This window comes from Microcebus murinus, chromosome 11 (genome assembly GCF_040939455.1).
Source record: "Microcebus murinus isolate Inina chromosome 11, M.murinus_Inina_mat1.0, whole genome shotgun sequence".
NCBI lineage: Eukaryota > Metazoa > Chordata > Mammalia > Primates > Cheirogaleidae > Microcebus > Microcebus murinus.
In genome coordinates, this window is record NC_134114.1 from 74,382,700 (window position 1) to 74,398,521 (window position 15,822).

Genomic DNA, 15,822 nt, shown 5'->3' on the forward strand with positions numbered 1-15,822 from the left:
GATGGAACAAAAAAAAGATGAACAGAGACTCAGTATCATATGACAATATATAAAAAAATCTAACATTGGCCTTATTGGAATTTCAAAAGGATAAGAGAAAGAGATTGGACTTAAAATAACATTTTAAGCAATAATGGCTGAAAATTTCCCAAATTTGGCAAAAGTCATAAAGCTACAGACTCAAAAGTTGAGAGAAACCAGAACAAAATAACCCAGAATAAATACAAGTTAAAACATATCACAGTCAGCTAGAAAAAAATACTTCCTAGAGGGAAAAAATAATTTGAATGACAGATTTGAATGAAACAGTTTCTCATGAAAATTTGAGACCAGAAATAAGTGGCACATTTTCTAAGTGCTGAGAGAAAAAAGTGTCAAATGGGAAATTGATGATCAAGAAAAATATATAAGTATAATAAAAATTAAGATATTTTTAAGTAAAAGAAACCTAACAGAATTTTTTTTTATTTTTTTTAACAGCAGATCTATCCTAAACGTATGGATAAAGCAAGTTCTCTAAACAGAAAGGAAACGATAAAAGCAGAAATCATGGAATGATAGGAAGGAAAAAAGGATAATGAAACAAGAAAAAATGAGGAAATACAAGAGACATGCCTTCTTTTTTTGAGTTTTCTAAATTGTGTTTGATAGTCCAAGCAAAAATTACAAGTTTCTAATATATATCTCAATGCATGCAAAGAAAATATTTAATACAGCTTAATTATAGATAAAGAAGGATAAAGGGACCAAAGAAAGGTAAAGTTTGTACATTTCACTTGAACTTTTAAAGTTTTGAATCCAGTAGACTGTGAGATATTTTCTATATATAATGTAACACCATTGATTATAAAATGAGTATAATGCAAGTGTTATTGTATTTTTGTGGATTTAGATTAATGATATTCATTTAACTATATATTATTTGTGATTTTTTTGTATTCAAATATATTTAAGACCATTTTTATTGGTAAGCAATAATCTTCAAATAGCCAATTAGAAAATAAATACTAGACTAGACATCCCTACTTATATTGAAAACAAAATGAGTCAAAAACCCTAGGCATAAAGTCCAAAAATGTGTAAAACCTCTTTAGGAAAACTATCACATTCTTCTAAAAGACACGAAAGTACATTCAAACAAATGAAAAAAATGCTATTTTCTTACATATGAAGATTCAACATGTTCAAGATGATCACTTATACATTTAATCTGATCTCAATAAGTATGTTTCAGGATTTTTGTTTTTGTTTGCTAATTTTTTCCTGGAATAAGGTAAATTCATCATTAAGTCCATATGAAAAATTAGCTGCAAGAATTGTCAAGGAACTCTTAAAGCAACGGGAGGAGACTGGTTCTATTTCAAACTAAAGGAACATGGATAGATAGGATAAAGCAGAATAAAACACCCATAAATAGGCCAAAGAAAAAAAATTGTCCATCTGTCAACTTGGCCTGTTTTCTAATTCAGGTGTTCCAATGGTTCTTATTTCAATTCCTATAAGTATTTTAAATTTCATAGATGATTATCTGTCAAAGATGTTCCAAATTTAACATAGTATGTAATTTTTATTTTTCAGCACTTTATTTTCTAAATTATGTGATTAATGCAAATAAACTATATAATATACACTTTCAAAGAACCATAATTAGAGAAATACAATGTAGAATCCAAAATAGATTATACAAAATATGAAGCATAAAGGAGTGTTCATTATGGATGGTACCTTGAACTTGATATGATTGGCATGTTTCTGGGTTGGAGTCCATAGATAGAAAATATTTCTTTTCATTAGGAATTTAAAAACAATTCTAGTAATATTGGACATTAGAACATGTAAGCATTAACTTGGAACTCTATGTACTAAAGACTTCATGGAGTACATACTTTTTAAAAATTGTCCATGCATAGAAGCATATGTGGTGTTTTATTTGCCATAATCAATCTGACTGTAGTCTACATAGTAGTTTTAAAACATCTAAAATATTGACAAATAGTCAGCATTCCAATTGTAGCTGTTCTAACTTGTAAAACTGTTTGCAAGTATTAATATTAATGCTATTAAGTATGAAATGTCCAATTTCCTTAAGTACTAAGTTTGACAGTTGATATCTCTGACATTTCATTATGATACTTGTTTTATTTTTGTTGTGACGGTACATTGTCAGTCTTTCAAACAAACGTTTTAGCTTATGATAATCTTTCACATTTTTTATTGTAATTTTTGTGAAATCATAGAGTAAGTCAAAAATTCAAGTTATTTTCAAATATGAGTTCCCTCATGGAACTCCAAAAGAGTGTTCCCTCATGGAACACACCAAAAGAGTGCAGACAGCTAGAAATATCAACGAAGTGTTTGGAAAGAATGTGGCTAATGAACTCACAGCCCATTGATGGTTTGAGAAGTTCCATTCTGGTGGTTTTAATCTTGAAAATGAGCCATATGGACGACCTGAGATCAAGGTGGATAATGATGAGCTGAAAGCTGTAGCAGAAGCAAATCCATCTCAACCTACACGTGAATTAGCAGTAAGGTTTAATGTTACTATTCCAACAATATTGTACCATTTGAAACAAATCGGCAAGGTAAAGAAGCTGGACAGATGGGTACCACGTGAATTAAATGAGCATCAGAAGAGAAACCATCTGGAAGCTTGCCTTTCTTTGCTGTCTATGACATAAAGACAAATCATTTCTACATTGTATTGTTATATATGATGAAAAATAGATTCTTTTTGACAATTGCAAGCATTCAGCACAATGGTTGAATAAAGGTGAAGTGCCAAAATATAGTCCAAAACTGAATATTCATAAAAAAATTAAAAAGGCTAATGGTGTCTGTTAGATGGTCCAGCGCTGGTATTATCCACAGTTTCATGAAACCTGGTCAATCCATTACAGTGGATGTCTACTGCAACCAACTGGATGAAATAATGCTACAATTACTCTACATAGGATAAAATAAAAAAGAGCAGTTGGAAGTAATTTGAATTAGATTAATTCTTGGAGTTAGATTAAGCATGGTAGCTCAATGATATTGACACATTTTTGTTAGATGGAAACTGTCTACCTTTTGACATAGGGTTTAAAGCAGATTTGCTAATTATACTTGAATTTGGTTAAAATTCCAATCCATCATTCCTCTTGCACATGACAACTATTATGCAGCATGTTAAATGAAATGCCAAATTCAAAACTCCAGGGAAAGTAATTTGGGCCCAGAAGAAAGGAGAACCCTTGAAATATTAAAACTTGTCTAGAATAAAACAGCATTAAATTCATAATACTGAAACAATGTCTAAGAGATTTACATTAAAATATAAAGGTTTTCTGTAATATATATTTATAGTAAAGAAATATGGCCATTTTCTTATCATCTAAATATTTATGGCCCTTTAGATTTAATAAACCAAAGTGGAAAGTTAGCCCTTATTCCACATTCTTTTCCTTTTTCTTTTCCTGGGTAATGGTGAGTCTTGACATTTTCATTTCCAAGATGAAGTTTCATTTCTCCATATGTCCTAAGCAACATTTGATGTATTTAGATTTTTGACTATGTAATTTTGGATGTCTGTCTCACTTTGTTCTTGTATTTGACTTTCTTCAGATTTAGTATGTATTCACACTGTGAAGTTAAATATTTCTGCTGCCATGAGATTGCAAAGGCTAGGTTTTTTTGTTTGTTTGTTTTTGAGACAAGAGTCTCACTCTGTTGCCCAGGCCATAGTGCTGTGGTGTCAGCCTAGCTCACAGCAACCTCAAACTCCTGGGCTCAAGCGATCCTTCTGTCTCAGCCTCCTGAGTAGCTGGGACTACAGGCATGCGCCACCATGCCTGGCTAATTTTTTTTCCTATATATTTTTAGCTATCCAAGTAATTTATTTCTATTTTTAAAGTAGAGATGGGGCCTCACTCTTGCTCAGGCTGATCTTGAACTTCTGAGGACAAAAGATCCGCCCACCTCGGCCTCCCAGAGTGCTAGGATTACAGGCATGAGCCACCCTGCCCAGAGAAAAGGCCAGTTTTGAAGGATGGAATAAGTTCAGATCCCCCAAATCAAGGATAGACACATAGATGCCTAAGCAGCTGGCAAAATGAGGGACTTTGTCTCCTGAGCCATTTGGCCCATGCATCTATCCCAATCATAAAGAATTTCCTATTTCCCATAGACTTCACAGAAAATTATAGAGTGGATATCAAAATACCTTGTGATAGGTCTCCCTGGTTACAGTTGTTCCCAGTTATGGGCTTTATGCAAATAGACATATAATAATAAATTTATTAGCTACCTTAGGACAAATTACTGAAGAGATGGTAAAAAAAATAATTGCAGCCAACCAAAGTCTCTAAATTCCTTAGCTCAAATGGTTTTAACAAAATGTTTATATGTCACATAACTAATTGCTACAAGTCTGTAACTGAGACCAAGATTACAATAGTTCGAAACTTACAGAATAATTAGTTTTATAATCTTGTTTTTGGCTTTTGATTGTTGGTTATGTTGCTTAAAATGTTTTAAGGTTAATGAGTGCCTGCCCACCTCCACTCTCTTCTGGCCTAAAATGTTTAATTGGCTGTAAACCTCTTGCTTCTAAATCTCTTAGCCATAGGGGTCCCACTGAGGGCCTGGATGGACCCGGAGTAGGTAGCCACACCATCCTGGCAATGATGAGACAGAATAAATGTTTGGACATTGATGTTGCCTGTAGCATATCTCAGCCTAAAGGGGGGATTGTGAACTAAAAATCATAAGGCCTCCACTGACTGAACAGACCACCTCTTGGCCAAGGCGACCCCAGAGAAACCTTAAAACTGAGTTCCCAGCCATGGCGGAATGGGAGATGAAACAAGCTTCATTCTACCCTTTCCCTTCATTTATACTAAATATGTTTTTCATGTATTTAGTTTAACACATTTAAATTTATTTAATTAAACAATTCAATTTATAATTAAATAATTAAATTTATTTAATTAAATTTATTTAATGGCCATCAGGTTTATTTCATTAAGGGCTAACGAAAACCAATCCCTATTTGCAATTTTGGCCCTACAACTAACCAGCACTCTTTCCTGATAAGAGACTACTAACCATGGCGTGGTTATAAACAGTCCACAGAGCCTATGCAGATAGGGTTTTTGTGTCCTCTGCTTTACCTTTTGACACCAGAGGGTCACCATTTTCTGAACATGGACCCCATAAAGAGGCATAAAGCTTGATTGTGCATATACATGTTTCTCCTTTCATAAATATTCATGATTCCTCCTATAGCTTGTGAAATATGTATATTTGGCTGCCATGCTGAGTATAAATTCCTGTTTGCATTGTCCCTGCCTTGAAGCATATGTTTCTGGCTTCTGGCTGGGTCTCTGCTTTCCAGCCTGTTGGAATGGCCACCCACAGGTTGCAACTCTTTATAAAAAATAAAGAGCTCTCCTTTCTAAATTTACGAACCTCGTGATTTTCTTCAGTTAACAATGCTGTTGAAAATTGATTTGGGGATTCTTGTCATGTTTCAGATACTATTTTTATCACTGGAATCAGAGACTAGAATTCACTGTATTAAGTAAAGACATAAGCTTTGTTTTCCATACTATATTTCTATACATGGCCATTTCAATGGGGATTTGAAAATGGATTAAGGAATCATAGCTGTTTATTGATCTGCTTCTCTAATTAGAGAGGTGAATGTCTGGCCATTGACATTTTTCTTCCAAGAATTTTAGCTGTTTGGTAAAAGAAAGTACTCACTTTCTAAGGGTATGGTGATTGATGCATTTTTAGAGCAACTCTGTATTGTAAACGATGTCAAAAGCAACTCTCTCAGAATAAGTCTGGCCCCTTGTCCTGCCTTTGGTGGTTCATAGATGCCTCTCAGGCCAGACTGATGAGTGTTAATAGCCTGAATGCTCATGGCAATGGGAGCTCTGGGCAGCTAGAGGCAAGGCTGTCACTTGCATTGTAATTTTGAATATCTTTTGAATATACAGAAATTCTAAATGTTTTGTAGTCACCATTATCAATCTCTGCTGCTTGCTTTCTTGCTTAGAAATGATTTCCTTGTTTGAAGATAAGTGTAACAAGGCTATATTCTAATTATTTTATGATTCTTTTCTTTTTTAAATAATTAAATACATGAAAAACATATTTAGTATAAATCAAGAAGGGGAATTTTATCATTTTAGAAAAGCAATAATTGCTGTTACTTTTATAGAATAGTGTACCCTTCCTTTAAAGGATATTCATATGAATCTGAGTGAAAGTTTTGTACTATTAATATTTTGGGTACACTTATATCAGTATTTTTAGATTTTTTTCTCTTATTGTTTAAAAATTTCAGAACAATTATAGTAATGTTAATAAAGAATTATATTTATTGTGAAATATAATGGGAATGACTTTTAGTTTTCAAAAATGAGTGATATATTAATTTTCATGTAATAATTATATTTTATTCTTAATTTGTTATGAGCTTTCATTTTATCTTTTTCAATTTTAGTAGATTTTGAAACATCTATAAAGACAAGATAAAATTTATAACAGATTGCTTTATATTGCACCATTATTGCATTCTATTTAGTCATACTAATCTTTCACAATTTCTGCTGAATTTGATGCAATTTTTTTAAATAATGTGAAATAATAAGATAGACTAGTAATTTTCTTTTACATCCTTTCTTTTTTCCTTTTGGTTCAAGATTATGCAACTATCATGGAAAAAACTGGAAAGTATTCACATTTTTATTTTATGCTGTAGCAGATAATTCGTGACAAGGAAATGTGCACCTTAAAAAATAAATTAAAATCTAACTCCTTTGTCCATCTGGGCAAAGATTCTTTGAACTATAAAGATTCAATACTTTGAATTCCAAAGGGATTAGAGTGATGTTTGAATTACTTTTTCTGGTATCGTTGTTTTCAACCATGTGTCCACTTAGCTCTGTCATTGCAGTCCTCTGAAAGAAGAGAAATGGAAAAGCAGAACCATAGCCATTGGAGCCAGAAACATTTAGATTTAAATTCCAACTTTGACTTGTGAACCTGATTTTGTCTTTTTAAACCCCCATCCCCTCTAATGTAAAATGAAATAAAAATAGTTTGATAATAGATTATAAGGATAAAATTAGATATTTTCCAGTGTAATTACTCATACAGAGTAGATAAATATCTTTAGAGATGAAATTTTATAGTGTATATATATATACACACACACATATATGGTATATATATGTACACACACACACACACACATATATGTAAACTATTTCTCACGCATTTTGAAGTCATAATTTTTATACAAAGATTTCTATACAGTTTTCATCCTTCTCATAGCCTGGTAAACAATAATGGCCTTTCTAAGATTTCAAACCTATAAGACAAGTGAGAAAAACTTTAACCTGCCAACATTGGCATTGGTTGCCACACTTTCAAGCCCCATGCTTCATCTTTCTCCAGAGAAATGAGATGGACATATGCAGGGAATGCCAGGATCTTTAAGCAACTATACCTGTACCTGTATAAGGAAGAGTTTGGATTTTTCTTGTAGGTTAGGGTAAGTCTTGGTAGGCATTCCCACTCCTGCAGTTTCACTCTTTCAGAAGGAGAGCCTACTAAGTAACTTTACCTGTGAGGATGAAACAATCACTGTGATCACTTCTTTTCCCTGGCCATTTTGTACCATACAACATCCAATGTACAGACATACCATGAGATGCTATTAAAAGCTTCTGGGTAAGAAACTGAGATGATGTTCCTACACGTAAGGTCCAACTTTGTGATGAGACTCTGGCTAGTACATAGAGAATCTGGTTAAATCTCATGACAACTAAAACTTATTTTCCCCTAAGAAATAATTAGGCTGGTGATTAGAAGGGCTGTGGTGAGGAGGATGTTGATAAGGGAGATATGGACACAACAATAGAATAATTCCTTTTAAAATTAATAAAGCAAGCATACTACCAGCATGAAATATTTATCTAGAAATATATGGCTCTCTCAACCTTTCTTTCATACCTAATATTAGGTTAAATAATTTCAATAATAACTTTAAATTGAACATTGAAATAAATATAAGTTCCATTTATATAGGGAACATAAAGATTCATTAACTTTGAACTACAAACATTCTGTCTGGAGTTAATTATTTCTAGTTCTTTTATTTTGGAGGTAAGATGTGCCAAAATCTAACAGAACAATTTATAATCTAGGAGAAAATTTGGCATTTTTAGAAGCTGTATTAATTCTTTCCGAGCATTAAGGTATCATTTAAGGAACTGGAGAAATAATTTATTAAATAGAACTCTACTGGCCTGAGAAAATAAACACACAAATTCCTCAAGTATAAATTTGTATTCAAACAATGTCAGGAATTAGGGAATGGTTTAGAGAGAAGTCATTTTTGTCATTTGCTACAATTTCGTCAAAAAAAATCTAGAATAGCGTACCTCACCTAATATTTGAAGTAAGACTAAGTTATCCATTAGGTGGTTCTTAAAACCACTGAGTTTTGCTACTATCAAAAAATATATTTTAAATGCTTGAACTATATATTTACAAAAGTCTCATATTCATTGAATAAGACTTTCATTTCTGGCCTGGTTGAAATTCTTTATTATCATGTAACCTGCTGCTATTGCCAAAGAAAATGAGTTATTAGTCTTTTCTTTTATTTCTATCAACAAAATAGATACAGTCCTTTGAAATGAAAATGTCTACAAAAAGACATTTTCTACTTTGAAAAATAGTCAAATGAATCACATATAAAGTAATTTAAAAGAATGGTTCTGAAATTCTGTTACTTAGAGGTTTTATGCTGACTGTGGGCCATATGAATATTTGAGTGAAGAGACAATAATTAGATTCTGCCTATCTTGCCTTCAATTTGGCATTAGAGGAAATTTAGCAATCTAATTATTAATAGAGTGGTGCTTATTAGAGTGCCCAGTTGATTAAGAAAATGCATGGGGAGAAATTGCTGGGTATGACAATCATGATTTTTAAAGACTGCCTTGACATTTATGTTAGTTCATGAAAAATTTAAGTTGTCCTAACTATGTAGAATATTCTTAGAGTCCGTAACATTAAATAACAAGCAAAGTAAAATTTTACTCTTCATTGGTATTTTGATAGCCTTTTGTCACTTTGGTGGATAATTCTTAAATGCACAGTGAAAATGTAGATAGCAACGTTTTGTTCCAGGAGGTATTTGAAGATAAACCAGCCGATCAATTAGCTCAATCGCCTGTCATTAACTACAAGCCCAGCACTTTTCTGGGTACTAAAGGTAATTAAATTGGAGGCAAAGACATGGCTGGGTACAGTAAAATTTACTTATAGGTCCTATACCAAAGCTATTAGTATTTGTGAAGTCCCAAAATGATAACTATATCAAATAGGAAAGATTTTAGATAGTCTTTTAATCTATTTACTTCAATATGGCTAACCGGAGACACTCAATGCTTAACAGGATTATGTCTCCAATTTTCCTTTCTGAATAAACAGGCTTATATAGCCATGACATTGCTACAATGATCTTGGCAAACCCAGCATAACAATCAGCCCTCACCTATATCTCAATCTCATCTCTCTCTCAGAAGAAAGGCAGAATCAGAGTTCACTTGAATATTGGTTTAGCTTGATAGAATAGACTGCTATCATTTTGTCATTGTTTACTATGAGCCAGACACTGTTCTAGGTGTTAGATATTCAATCCTTACAAAAATCCTGATGAATAAACTTATTATCAACATTTGATAGATGAAAAAACCAAGACATAATTAGGTTAAATGACTTTCTCAGTCCACCAGAGCTTACTTTGTCACTCCTTCTCCTTTATTCTATCCAAACTTCCCTCTTCTGCAAGCATAAATCACAAATGTCAATTAGGGAATCAGCCAGCTATATTTTTGCACCTGTTAACCGTCCTTGCTTTATCATCCATCCCCACTACCTTTCCTAGCCTCTGATAACCATCATTTATTTTTATGTTTTTTTTTTTTTTGAGACAGAGTCTCACTTTGTTGCCCAGGCTAGAGTGAGTGCCGTGGCATCGGCCTAGCTCACAGCAACCTCAATCTCCTGGGCTCAAGCCATCCTTCTGCTTCAGCCTCCCAAGTAGCTGGAACTACAGGCATGCACCACCATGCCTGGCTAATTTTTTATATACATATTTTTTAGTTGGTCAATTAATTTCTTCCTATTTTTTTTAGTAGAGACGTGGTCTCGCTCTCCCTCAGGCTGGTTTCGAACTCCTGACCTCGAGCAATCTGCCCGCCTCAGCGCCCCAGAGTGCTAGGATTACAGGCGTGAGCCACCGCACCCGGCCTGGTAACCATCATTCTACTGTCTGTCTCCATGATAAATTGTTTAGGAATCAAAATATAAACATATAAAACAGTGAGAAAACAAAGTAAAATTAAATGTTTTTAATGTCTACAGCTTTTATTGCATTAAAGGGATTAAAAGAATGGAGGAATTAGTATAGGCTATATTGGTAAGACAAAATGTTATGAATAAGATAACACATGAGCTCAGCATCTCAGGGCAATATGATTCATATAGGGGAAAATGAGGAATTTCCTTTAGATGTTAGAAGCACAGAGGTAGAAATTAGTTACTTGGAAAGATACCTGGAATTGTTACTATGTGTAATGTTTGTGTTAGTTGATACATGAATAACTACAAAAACAAAAACAAACAAAATTAACTTCTTGGTCTGTGTTCATAAGAAGCCTACGTACACAGACTATGTGGGATTAGTAGAATGAAAATGAGAACTGTGAGAAATGATATTTTGGGTAGCCTTTTTAGGGGCTAGATTATAAAAAATTCTGCCATTTTAAAAGAAAAGATTGAATTTGATAGAGGTAGAAATAGTTCAAAATATAAATTCTTAAAAAGGTTATGTTTTTGGAAATAAATTTGTAATGAAAATAGTTTATTTTAGCTGTAAAACTAACATGAAAAAAATCTCTAGATGTCCAGGTATAGATAGGATCTCTTAATTGCTAGAGAATTTATCAATTTATGAATCAATGTGGTGTATTTCTACCAAGATCAATAGAACATTGTAAGTAAGGTAATTTTCCTAAGGTAGTAATAAAATTAATTTTTGTGAAAAAATGCAATATATAAAATTAGATAATTAGACTTTTTAATATTCTATATTTTCTCTAACTTTAATAACTAAAAACAGAATTTTATATAGTAAATTTATATAGTAAACATAAACAGTTTTTTAAGTTTATACAGGCCTCAGTTACATTTCATAAGAGACAATGAAAGATCTTTTGTAATTAAAAACAACAGCAAAAATCACAAGAAAATGTCTTATCCTTGTTAACAAATTTGACCAATCTTCTTCAAGTACAGAATTTGTCAGGTCTGGCCTCTTGGTGGACTATTGTCCTGGTTCTTTGGCTCTTTGCTTGGAAGAATCACAAGCAGGCTGGTGTGATGGAGTGATCATGGATAGGAAGAAATTCCACACAAATAGCTTTTATTGCAGAAAACAAGTAAAGGTATACAAAGTGAAAATACATTCCAGAGAAAGTCAGTCTCTATGAATGGAGAAAGAGGTTAAGGACTCCCAGGTGGTTTCCTTTTATTGGCCTTGTCCTGGAGAGGGCTTACAGGAGGTTTAGGATGTTACCAGATGATTGATTTATGATTGTCAGGTACTCTGCATTTTTCCTGCAGTCCTTTCCTCTGATTGGTTCCAGACTTCTCTACCCCTAGGAACCACCCTCCTGGCCTGTATCTGCCACCTGCAGATTTTGTTCCTGCCTAGCAGTTTGTACTTAATTTCACTTATGTAAGATTTTTAGCCTGTTTGGCTAATCTTCTTTGGTCTTGTACCTTTGTACTAATTGGTACATAAATAAGTATTCTTCAACATCCTTTCTTATCTAAATATGTTAATGACTAGCTCAATATTTTTAATTATCAAAGAATTTATATTAAAATGTTTATGTTTGTAATCTTAAAATACATATGCAACCACAGAAAACCCCAAATAACTAGGGCAATCATGAGCAAAGAGATCAAAGCTGAAGATATCACACTACCTGATTTCAAACTCTGCTACAAGCTTTAGTAATTAAAATAGGATGATACTGGCACAAATAAGACATGTCAACGAAATAGAAGAAAATAGAGAGCCCAGAAATGAACCTATGCAAGTAAGGTCAATTGATTTGGATTAATAACAAAGGTGCCGAAATATGGTGTTTGAAAAATTGAATATACACGTGAAGAAGAATGAAACTGGGCCCATATCTCACACCATACACACACACACACACACACACACACAAAAAAAAAAAAAAAAAAAAAAAAAAAAAAAACTCAATATGGATTAAAGACTTAAGGATAAGACCAGAAAGTTGTAAAACTACTAAAACAAAATATAGGAAAAAAACTGTTTGACATTGGTCTAGGTAATGATTTTTTGTGTTTGACCCCTAAAGCTTGGAAAAAAGCAAAACTAGACAATTGGGAATACATCATACTAAAAAGTTTCTGCATAGAAAAAGGTACAATTAATAGTTGTGCACAGAAAACCTACAGATTGGGAGGAAGTATTTGCCAGCCATACATCCAAGAAGGGATAAATATTCAAAATATATAAGTAACTCAAATAACTCAATAGATAGAAAACAGAAAGCATAATTCAAAAATGAGCAAGGGAACTAAGTAGACATTTCTAAAAGGAAGATATACAAATGGCCAACATATATATGAAAAAAATGTTTCCTAATCTTTAGGGAAATGCAAATTAAAACCAAAATTAGATATCATCTTACATGTCAGAATAGCTATTATCAAAAAAGATGAAAGATCGTAAGTGTTGTCAAGGATATGGAGAAAAGGAATCCCTTGTACACTGTTGGTAGGAATGTAAATTAGTACAGTCATCATGGAAAACTCTATAGAGGTTCCTTAAAAAATTAAAAATAGAATTACCATGTGATACAGCAGTCCCACTTTTGGGTATACCCAAAAGGACTCAATACCTAAAAGATTCAAAATATATTTGTGAAAGGAGATGTCTGCACCCCCATGCTTATTGTAGCACTATTCACAATAGCCAAGTTATGGAATCAACCTAAGTGTCTATCAACAGATGAATAGGTAAAAATGTGAGATACACACACACACACACACACACACACACACACACACACACACTGGAAAATTATTCAGCCTTTAAAAAGAAAATAAAGAAAATTCTGTCATTCGCAACAACATAGATGGAATTGGAGAAAAATATGCTAAGCAAAATGAGCCAGGCACAGAAACACAAATACCACATGTTCTCACTTACAATGTGGGATCTAAAACAATTGACCTCATAGAAACAGAGAGATCTGAGGCTGAGGAGTGGTGCAGGAAACAAGGAGACAATAATAAAAGGGTATAAAATCTCAGTTAAACCAGAGAAATATGTGGGTTTTTTTGAGATCTACTGCACAACATGGTGAATATAGTTAATAATGAGTACTGTACATTTCAAATTGCTAAGAGAGTAATTCCAAATGTTCTGACAGCAAAAAGATTAAATATTTGTTTACTAACTTGATTTAATTATCCTACATTGTATTCATAAATCATGTCACTTTATAGTATATGACTATATACAGTTATAGATTGTCAATTTACAATAAAAATTAAAATAATTGAATATAATTTGTTCATATAAATCTGCTAAAGAGAAGCATGGATTTGGGGGAGGAAACTGTAACAATTTCACTTAATTGGGGTTCAAAGTTAGTGTTCTCTGTCTCTACCTGTTAATGCCGATAGGCACTAAAATTTTACATATATTTTAAAGTGTCTTTTCACACAGATAAGTACTGTCAAATAATGATATCAAGCCATGAGCATAAAATTTTAATTGAGTACATTCATCATCTGAAAAGCATTTGCAGAATTATATTAGAGGATTGACCAAATCCAGCCCATAGTCCATTTTATATAGCCCCAATTTAAGAAATTATCTTCTTTTTTAAATCTTTAAAGACTTGTTTTTTAAAAAACACAAAGTAATGTAATATTTGACCAGACAATATATTATCTGCAAAGCTTTATGGCATTTATTATCTGGTCCTTAACAGAAAATGTTTCTTGACCTCTGTATTTGAGTCTTCTCTATATATTTGTCTTTTGACATGCCACTACATTACATGTTAATCTCTTCCAATTGAAGGTTAAGTGGAAGCACTTCAATTGCAAGGCTACATGGATTTTGAAATATAGACATTTCTTTTGCACTTGCATCCTAAATGGACTGCTGGAAATATAGTTTGAGCTTGAAAAACCCATCTACTTCAAATTTGTGTGGGAATGAGGATCTCACTTATTTTGTATTTTGACAACACAGAAAGTGTATAAAACAGCTTGAGATTACTTTTGATTCAAACAATATTGTCTTTCAAATGACTTTACAGCCTTGTCAGTTTTGCATTTAGGTTCTCTTTTGCCTTCTAAATTTGTATCGAATTTTCAGCAAATATTTTTGAGTCTGCAGTGGAAATTGATACACAAAGCCATTACAATAATGGTGCTTGAGAGTAGTTTTTCTCACTCAAAGAAGAAAAATTGATCTCAGTCTTGAACTCAAATAGTACCATAATACTTTACCATTGCTAATCTATTGAACTACTAATTCTTCAGTCACTTCAAACTCAGCATTAACTACTTGAATAGACAATAAGACAGCAGAAGGGTTATCTCTTGACTCGTGAGGACCCAAAAAAGCCATTCAAAATAATTTATTTTATCTTTTAATTGACAATTTTTCCCAGTGATCTTCACTCTTATTTTTATTAAAAGACTTATGGCTTTAAACAAGTGTACTTGCCAAGGATATACTTTTTTTCAGCATCTACAATCAAGTATGGTTCGACACAACCCAACATTCACTGGTCCTAAAAACTTCCAGCAAACTAGGAATAGGAGAAAAATTATTAATATAAAACCTAAGCTAACAGCATAGGTTTTTGCCATTACTTAATGGTAAAAATTGAAATACTTTCTTGAGAAGATCAGAAGAAAACAGGATTGTTTGTTCTCAGTATGTCTATTTGACACTTGTATTGAAGATTCTAGTTAACATACTTGGTATGAAAAACAAATAGAAGGAAGGCTTCCCATGGAGAAGGAGAAGTAAAAAAATCTTTATTTGTAGATGATGTGGTCATCTGTGAGGAAATCAAATGGAGCCTATAAAAAAACTTCAAGAACTAATCAATGAATTTCACAAATCACAGAATACAAGATCAATTTATACAATTGAATTTCTTTTCTATATACTAGCAACAAATACCAGAAGTTTAAATTTTAAAATAATGGTATTTATTATAACTTCAAAATTATAACATAATTATAACAAAATTATAACATAATTAACATAATTATAACATAATTAAGGATAAATATGACAAACAATGTGAAAGTCTTATACACCATAAACTGAAACATCAATGAGAGAAAATAATTAAGACTTAAAAATTAAGAGCTATAGCAGATTCATGGAGCAGAAAAGTTAATATTGTTAAGATGTCAATTCTCAATTGATCTATGATTTCAATGCTGCCCCACTCAAACAGCCAGTCTTTTTCTGGTAGAAACAAACAAATCAATTCTAAAATTTATGTAGAAGTGCAAAGGACCCAGAATAGTAAAGTACTTTTGCAAAAGAAGAATAAATTTGGAGAACTAACAATACCTCATTTCATAGCCTAATATATATGTACAGTATTTAAGACAAAATTTTATTTGCATGGAAGTTCACAAGTAGATCAATGGAAAAAAAAACCAGAGAGT